General features: G+C 43.3%; 1 pseudogene; it reads right to left on the reverse strand.

The window, feature by feature from the left end:
* Nucleotides 1-2884: 2884 nt before the first annotated feature.
* Nucleotides 2885-6955, reverse strand: LOC119277284 (annotated as a pseudogene).
* Between the last annotated feature and the right edge of the window lie 2759 nt (nt 6956-9714).

Raw genomic sequence — 9714 nt, forward strand, 5'->3', positions numbered from 1 at the left:
GATCCGCGAGGCGCACGGGAGGCGGCAGGGCTTGGGCTCATGTGGTAATCGCCCGCGCTGCGCGACGGACCACGAGTGAGGGCCGCGGCAAAAAAAGAAAAAAAGGGTGAGGGTCGCGGGTGACTTCGACGCCAAGTATCACCAAACGGGAACCACGAGGGGGGCGCTCTACGACTTTCTATGGCCCCCTACCTGAAAAAATGTCAAAATAAATTGAAGAAAGACTACTCAAAAGGATTCCCTAAGGCCCCTCCTTGTATTTATATTTAGAGAAAGGGCCCCTCCTTGTATTTATATTTAGAGAAATGATCCCTCCTGCTCCCTTCATAAAGAAATATAAGAGCATTTAGATCACAGGTGGGTAGTGATCTAAAAGCTCTTATATTTCTTTACAGAGGGAGTAGTATTTATATTTAGAGAAAGGTGGGGTATGGGCATTGTCCGGATCCTCTTCAGCTTCCACCTCAACAAACTCCACGTGCGCAGCCGACTCGAACTCCATCAATCGGTGCCTTCTACCCTACCTTAAGAGCTTTTTTGGGGAATACTCCGCACTATAAAATTTAGCTCTGCACAAGAAAATACAAGCCAAACAGACCAACCCCACAAAAAGACCTCAGCCCATCCGTTTTGCAAATACCACTCATGAAATGTATTTCGTTGGGGACCAGTAAAATCCAGATGTAGGAATTTACAGGTGTAGGAAATAAACAACAATCCAATCGGGGGCCTCAAGGGTGCTCCAAAAACTCTAGAAGCTGGAGTTGGATGGAATCACCAACCACTACCACTAGTAAGTGGACACCCCTTTGTTTTCCCTGTATCATCTATACCAATATAAAAAGACCCAAATGGGCAGATCCAACAAATCCCGGCTATCAAATTAGGTCAATCCAACGACTCAGTCTGCTTCAATGGTGAGCGCTCAACACGTTTAGTGTGCAGCTAATATCATACCAAAAATTAATGCACATGCTAATCACATAATTAATACGCAAATAATATCATACCTAATATTTACATGTAATTAATATATTACCTAATAGCTACGTGCATTGCACGTACATATTTACTAGTCCAATCAAAAGATCATTTCCATCAAATTTCTTATTCTTAAAGCTAAAAGCCAAACATGATAAACTGCTCTTTGGTGGAGCTATAACTCTTGTATGAAACAGCTCCAAAGTAATTTCCATGGAGTGCAGCTGATTTTGGTGACACGGAGCAGTCCCAGACAGGCTCTAAAAGAGGGGAAACACATCCCTTGACATCTCTCACGAATCTCTACACCCATCTCCCTCGGCAGCTCTCCCTCTCGTAAACCTACCCCTCGTTCAGCTACGTCGGTCCCCGCCACCACGCCCAGCTACCCCCCGTCGCCGGCATGTGAGCCTCTCGGTCGGCAGATAGGGCCATCCCAGTCTCTCCCCCGCCGGATATTATCCCTTCAGTGCAATTCCCTCGCTGCCAGCCAGGAGCATCGAGCTCACCTAAAGGAGAAGCCCACCCCCGATGTGGCGACAACATTGACGCCCGAGCCCCATCACACGATCCAAGAGCAACATCCTAAATTGGCTGGTTCCAACAGGCCAACAATTTCCCCAGCTAGGTTGCTAGCTAATGGTGGCGTTGGAAGAAGTTGTGCTCGGTGTTGAACGGGCGAGATTCGCAAAGTGAAGCTGCCCCATCGCCACCCATGATGTTTGCCACCCGCGCCAACATTCCCTCATGCCTCCCCGCCCCATCACTGACCTAATCGCTATCCCTGACGCCACATCATGGTTCCTAATAGTGCACATATATGTCCCCGAAACACATCGCTTGTCCACCTTTGTCTCCGCCTGTCTCTCCATGTCGGCACCCCGTCTCATAGCTTCTTGCCACTTGAGGCCGAGGCTTGGAAGAGGGAGGCGCATGCCACACTCGCTGAGTTAAAGGCTGGGATAGACGAGGAGGACATTGTCGAGGCCGTGAAGGGAAAAGCCGTCATGGAGATTTTCTCCTTCGACACTGCCAGCGCCCCAAGCTATCATTGCTAGCTAATTGCTGCAATGGCGACCATACATATTCTTATGGTTCAACATCAATCGTGTCCAACGTGTACGTTACAACCATCATATTTGGGATTTTTTGTGAGATTTGATTTGAGTATGGGTGGGAAGGCAAGGAAAGTTTTAATTTAGTTTAGGTTTGCGTGAGATTTGATTTGATTTGGTTATGAGAAAGGAAAATCAAGGAAAAATTTGATGTAGCTGAGGTTTAATTTGATTTGGGTATGGGCGGGAGAATGCAAGGAAAGTTTTGGTTTTTATTGAGATTATGGTAAGATTTTATTTTATTTTATTGAGTTGATTTTGATAAGATTTTATTGGGTTAATGAAGAGAAGGGAAGGGGACAAAATCACATTCCAGGCGGCTAATACGGGGGACAATACGACTAAGGAACAGAAGAGGTGGCTCGACTCGTTCGAGCTAAAGATTAAGTAGGGTACCATGGTTTGACTAGAAAATTATGCTTATCATGCCTTTGACTCCATGTTAGGTCTGAATTTTAAATTTTTTTTAAATATACATTTTGAAATGTTGTTGAATTGTGTGACATTGAAATTATGCTTATCATGCCTTTGACTCCATGTTAGGTCTGATTTTTTTTTTAAATATACATTTTGAAATGTTGTTGAATTGTGTGACATTGAAACACATTAATGTCAATTTGGAGTTGAAATAGAGTTCAAATGCATATAAGATACCTACTGGAAAACTAAGAGGAAAATATATACTAGACACTAATCTGAAATAGCAAAGGGCTACAAAACCTCTAAAACAGTTTTAGAGATCCCAGTGCAAGACCACTCTCCTCTAGAGGGTGCCCTTCTAAAGAGTCTGCCAGAGTTGAACGAATCAATTTAAAACTGCTTGTACACAGTGTACACGGGTACACATTACAAAACCCACTGTGGTCGGCATATGACAAACAGGGGAGATGAAACACCAGTCCGACCGATCTTACAGCGTTCCTCGTAACGGGCGTATCCTTCATCATGCTAAGTTGCTAGCCATTGTAAGTTCAGGTTCAACTTCCTCTGAAGTGTTTGCGGTTCTTCGTCTTCGTTTTGTGGAAGAAAACCAAGGCCAGTGACATCTACTGCATACGCGTCCTCACAGGAGTGGCGGAAATGTACTCGTTCAGTAAACTCTTGTATTGCGCCTCCGCCTGCTGAATTTGGAGCCTCAACTGTTGCTCCTGGACACGCAAGAAAATTATAAGTTCGCAACTTCCATCAGCAAAGTGCGGTTTAAGCAAAAATGTGTGTACTACTGATGACCATGGCAATACCTTGAGCAAAAGCTCCTTCCCAGCCACCTCCAACTCCAAGCACCTAGAAACAACAAATTTCATGAAATTTAGCCAAAATTACCGGTGTTTGCTAAAAAAGGCGGCAGGTGGTTTTCGAACTCACTCTTCATGGAGCTGCTGATTCTCTACCTTCAAGTGCGTGTACTCATTCAGATCTCCTTCTGTCATGTGTTGGCAAACCTGTGGCATTCAAAGGCAGCAACTCTTAAGTACAAAGTTGTAAGTTAATCAAGTGCTGTTGCAGTGGTAGGCGGAGGACACCTCTGTCAAGATGGATCATCCACAGAGCCACAGGATCGACCAATGCTGTAAGCCTGTATAAACCTAGCAATGGAAGATAGACTAACCTGATTATCGACCTCCAAACTTTGTATGGCCTGCCTCTTGCACGGATCCATCTGGACAGCATCCTCGTTTCTCCTTTTTCTTGTCTCCGTTGAATCAGTGTCAGGCGCCATCTGCGCACCTGGCACGCTGGTTCCGGCAGGAACCGATAGGTGCGGAGGAGCAAACGCGATCGGAATAGCACATGAGGGGTTATCACGGGTGCCGCCTCTCCAGGGCGCCATAGAGAGAACGGCACCGGCTGCATTCCTCTCGGACGGTTCAGCAACGGTGTCTGATCCTGTAAGCATTCCAGGAGGGGTGGGAGAAATGGATGCACAGGGTTTCTTTTGGTATCCAATCAGGTGACTATGTAAATCCCTGAAAGCAAGTGGAAATACTGATTACAGAAAAGCAGACTTTGGTGGTTGTGGATTTGGACGAAACAGAAGCAAAAACAGGAGTTACCAGTACTCAGTTGTCATGTCTTTCAAGCGAATGATCAGCTTCTGATACAGCTGTGACTTCTCAAAGTCTTGCTTGTCATGAGTGGGCTTGATAAAGTTCGCCTCCAGCACCCCGGCGACGCTTCTACCTTTGCTGCTTGCAGAACTCAATACTCGATGGAAAGGCTGAACAGAGTTAATTTTAATGTAAACAATCAGATAAATATTTTGTTGAACAGGGCTCGACCCCTTTCCAAACAATCAGATAAAAAATATAATCAAAATGTGATTAAGTTGAGCTTGTTTTGATGTTAATATGCCCACTGATCATCTTGAAACAAAGTAAACACGGAGAGAAAGTGAGGCTCACCAATATAAGGCGATTCCTGTGGTAGATATTAAATCCATGCACACTAATTGTTGGAGCACCGTTTAAGAATCCAATACTTGTAACAACCTCACCCTGAATTAAGCAAGTGGACGCAAAAATGAGCAATGCAAACATGTGGATGCAAAAAGGAGCATCGAATAAGTTTAGTAATTCCATGTTGACCTGATTATACTAAGTGAACAGGCAATGTGGGTGAAAGACGTGAAACCTGGAAAAAAATGGTGTATTTCAAGACAAACCTCCTTTTTTCGTAGGAATTCTAGGGGTGTATAAGCAACAGCTTGACGGTATATGAGGTCAGTCGCAATGCTATGGCGCTGAACTTCTTGTCCCCGAAGTATGATCTTGAAGTACCCGGGCAGCTGCAAATATAGGACAGAAGCATACACCTGCAAAACGCTAATTCAGCAATCTTTCATGAAATCATGAGTATAGGAGGTAAATGATTAGCCGTGTGATGTACTCACCCTAAGAGAATAGCGCAGTTGATTTGACAGATGGTTTTCGTTCGTTCTTTTGACAGCATTAGTTGTTTCTGCTGGATTTGGTGCACCACTAATCATAATATCCTGGTGAAAATGAAAGAGAACTTCATGACTACGGATGCCACTTCAACAACACAAAAAATTATACAAAGTCATTGAAGAAATAATATAAGCATCTGATGCTTACTTCCTCCTTGTTGTCAAAATCGAGCTCCAGAACACCATCATCATTAGACCACAAATTGAACACTATAATCTTTGTGCCATGTGGACCAATGTCACTGAACTGTTCCTCAACCATAAAATTAAAAGAATCATTAGTACACTGAACTGGTGATAAGCTACTAGTAATTACTAAACGAAATAGTACTAGCTACATGTTTTGTTTGAGCTTGATTGTTCCCCCCTTTGCAACCAATTGTGCCGTTTATCTCGAAGACAAGCAGATGATACTTCTAGCTTTGAAAGGTCTAAGATTTGCATGTTTGGTAAAATCATTGTCTTCTAAGGGTGTAATAAAAACATAGTATCTACAGAACAGCAGCCAATAGGAAGGACGTCTAACTTACATTACCCATCAGCTCTTCTTCTGTTGCAAAAGGGGACCATTTTAATAACACGGACAGATTTGAGAAGAACTGATCTGCACCATGTCGCTCATACTGTATAGCGTCCCCTGTCAATAAATCGTACTTGTAGTCCACCTAATGAAAACAAAAAATATCATCAGAACCATCAACATATTTTTATCAGTGCCGTGCCAAAGAAATCGGTTCACATAGCATACCATGGGAACTACGACATCCTTTTGACCGGTTTCCGCCAAGAAGGTGTAAGAGAGAAGACCCACCGATTGTGTAGGTCCACTGCAAAACCAGCAGTAGTTTGGCATTAACTCAATACAAAGTAAGGCACAAAGATAACAAGTTATTGCACTAAAGCAAATAGAAGTGACTCTATACCTGCCCTTCATGCAACGACTGAAGACGATAGCGTCTGCCCCTAGCCGCATTGTGCTAGTCTTGAAACCGTTGCCATCTGTCAGGAAGCCAATTGCCAATACATGAGAAGTTATATAGTTTTTGGGACAGGATAATTAAGTATGAAACTGAGCTAGTATAACATACATTGTCCAATTGAAGAACCCGATTGCTTGTCGGAAAATCCAAAGCTCATGCAACGCCTCATGGAATCGGGGTCCATGCCTCCGCCATCATCTTTTGTAACAAAAAGCAAATTCATAAAAACTATTTTAGTTTTCTGCAGCATTTATGAGTTAGGATACTCTGGTGTTCGAACTCAATGTAATGCAAGATTTTCCAATATTTCTTTTAGTAGTTATATCTGAATATAGTGTCAGATGTACAATTTATAAGAAATCTTTTCAGATCGTTTTATGTCCGTTTCGTCAGGATATCGCTTGCCATTCTGAAGAAAGAAAACATAGTGCTACTACAAGATTAACAGGGTTACCTTGAACAAGTAAAGCTGGCGAGCCGTTTCGCTTGTTAACGATTTTGTCCACCATGATTCTAGTAGCTCCAGTTTTGATCTGCCATCAAACAAATCCAATCAGACATACGAGCCCAAATTACGTACAAAATGCGCTCCTGTTCATACCGGAAACGCAACGGAAACAATGAAGCTACTGAATTACCTCGTCGACCGCGTTATCCAGCAACTCTGCAACGGCTGCAATTAAGGCAGAAAGAAGGTGTAAAGACGCAAATGCACAAGCAAAATATTAACTTTTGGCAGCAGATGGAGAAATTACAGCAACCGCGTAACCGCTCACCTCCAAATGGCCATTTGTGCGAGGTCGCGTTCGAGTGGAGGAATTTCGGGTGGACGCACATTCGGCTTCCCACATCTGCCGAGGAGGGCAAGCAAGAAGAAGGGACGGTGAGAAAGCATGCGAAACGGCGAAATTGGCAGGAAAGAACCGGGACATTGCGGCGTACTTACTTCGAGGCGGTTGCGCGGGGCTCCCGCCGGCCGCGTCGTAGTCGCCGGCGCTCCAGAACTTCCTGCTGACGCGCGCGGCGGGGAGAGGAGGAGGAGCGGGGCGGCGAGCCGGGGCGCCCGCCGCCTCGACGTCGAGCCTCCCGTTGCGGCTGCAGCCGCCTTCGGGCTCGAGGGAGGCGGCCCGGTTCACGACGCAGGCGGCCTGCTGCGGGGCCGCGGAGACGCGCGCGCCGCGGCCCAGCGGCGTCGGCGCCGCCTGGCAGACGCCGAACCCGGGGACGCCTCGCTGGCTGGTGACCGGGGCCAAGAATGGCTTCACGTCCCGCCGCGTGTCCATGGGGTCCGTCGTCGTCCCGGTGTGGCGGTTCCCTGTGCACATGTCAGACACGACGGATGGCGATGGATCAGTGGCGCGATATGGCCGTGCAGTTGCGAGATCACGTCCCTGATTAACCGAGGGAAACCAACAAATTCTCCACAGCAGAAAACAAGAAAAGAAGTGTGGGCAGAGAAAATATAGCAAAAGTAATTTTCAGCCCTGATGATGAAAGGTTTAAGGCAAGGAGAGTTTTGTAAACCTAATTTTAATACCTTTTGAAACACCACAGATTCAATCTGAAGTGTATGTGCCCCTTTAGGCTATCTTCATGGGTATATATACTTAAGTGGGGGAGGGGAGGGGAAGAGTCCGATTTGTACAAGACTTGTTTGTTGAATCAGAGGAGGAAACCAATCTATTCCTATTTGTATGCCTACCCCTTGGGTATCCCTAGCTTTTAGGAGAGAACTAGTAGTTTAGATTTGGTGTTGTTAGTTATCCTTTCACCTTTTTAGGAAGAAAAAAAATTGGAGAGGACTCCTTCAAAGATCTATACCAAGTGAATAGGACAAAGCAAACTAATCTCTAACAAATTTCATCTTTATGCTTTTCTTGTTATACTGATTTTTTTGTCAATGCTAGGAAACTCACCCTCACTGTAAAAAAAAGTAACTTATATCCCACATCCGAGTTGAGATCAACACATCAAGTCCACTCAATTAATTATCCAGTTTTGTTAACGCACATCTAGATGTGCTCTAAGTATTGTACACCTAAATCCTATATAATTGATTTTGCGCTAAGATTTGTGTAAGCATTTTTTTCTCTATTCTAATTGAGTCACTTAGATGTGCAATAACTACGGCACATCATGTACCCTAGACAAATCCTTAATTATCTTATTCACAGAAAAATGCCCTGTTATGCGAATAGTCTCTCTCTCAATTAATTACTCTGTGTCGATTTATATTGAATTGACTATCTTTACTACTAAAAGAGAATTGCTATGTTCTCCTCAGCTCCTTTCGTCGCCCCTGCATTTTTTTTCTACTGACTCAATCAAATCAAATCAAATCTTACTAAAACATTAACTAAATCTTTTTTTAGTTTTACCTTCCTCTACTCATATCCAAATTTTAACAAGGCGTGCAACTAAATCAAAACTTTGCTTGCCTTCCTCTACCCATACTAAATCAAATCAAATCTTATCAAAACATAACATATTATGCGATTAAGATTTATGTCAAATACGATTGATATTGAACCACTAAAATATGTATGCACCCCTTGAAACGCACGCACAATGAGCTAGTAACACAGTAAAAGCCATCGGAGGCTAGGTTAAACCCCTGACAACCAAGAGTGAATATTTAATCTTACTTGTTATAACTGCGGGACGCATATTTTCTATGCAATTACCAACCATTTTATTAATAATATGGTTGTGTACCATAAAAATATATTTTAGCTACTTACTGAGTCAGACAAAATTAAGGCATGGGGTAATTGAGGTGGTTTTCAGGGTAAAGTTGTCAGACAAAATTAATAGATCTGAAAACAATATGGGAGGGGCTGAGAAGAAAAAGAGAGCGAGCGAACGAAAGAAAGAACCCGAGACAGGGCCTTGTATATACTTTTAATAAAAAGAGATTAGGACAAGACTTTTGACTGGCATAGAAAAACACAAAATCTTTTTGATGGGCAATCTCCAAAAATATCCGAACAAGTCCATAATCGATCTAGATGCAAAAAAACAAATAAGACCCTAGTGATATAGATCCAAAAATCATTTTCTTTCTTGAGAAAATTGAATTGCCTGATGTACAACAATACAAAAGCAGAAAAAGTAACTCACCTAGAAAATCCTTTGGATAGTACAACACAGGAAGAGGAAAACTGTTGTTCTCAATATACTTACGTGTGCCTGTGGATTCACAAGTCAAACTGTTGTTCTCTTGTCGCCTATCCACTTCCGCGGTGGTCTTCTTGGATCAGATCAAGAAACCTCAATGTTGGATGCTTTTGCCAATTGATGAGGCCTCTTAATTTGTCAATAACTTCTATTGGAAGTTCCTTCAACTTCAGAAGCTTTTGCCCTGCCCTTGATGACAGTGCCAAACCCTAGCAATTAGGGATCTGCAATCTAAGGTGTTAGTACAATGAAGCCCTTCCACACATATTTATATGCCAAGAGAATATACATGAACCTTTAGGCTTTGGTCCAAAACAGAGTCCTATACATATTTTTAAGGAAGGAAACATGTCCAGGAACATATACTGGGCCAGGTACCCAGGTAGAAGTCCTACTCCAACACGTCATTATCAAAACAAAATCCTTCGGTCAGAGCAGAATCCTTGTAGAACAAGCCTTCCTTTGTTTTATATTCCAAATGTCCATGCCTATTAATAGTATATAACTCTAATTT

Source organism: Triticum dicoccoides, chromosome 3B (genome assembly GCF_002162155.2).
Source record: "Triticum dicoccoides isolate Atlit2015 ecotype Zavitan chromosome 3B, WEW_v2.0, whole genome shotgun sequence".
Lineage (NCBI taxonomy): Eukaryota > Viridiplantae > Streptophyta > Magnoliopsida > Poales > Poaceae > Triticum > Triticum dicoccoides.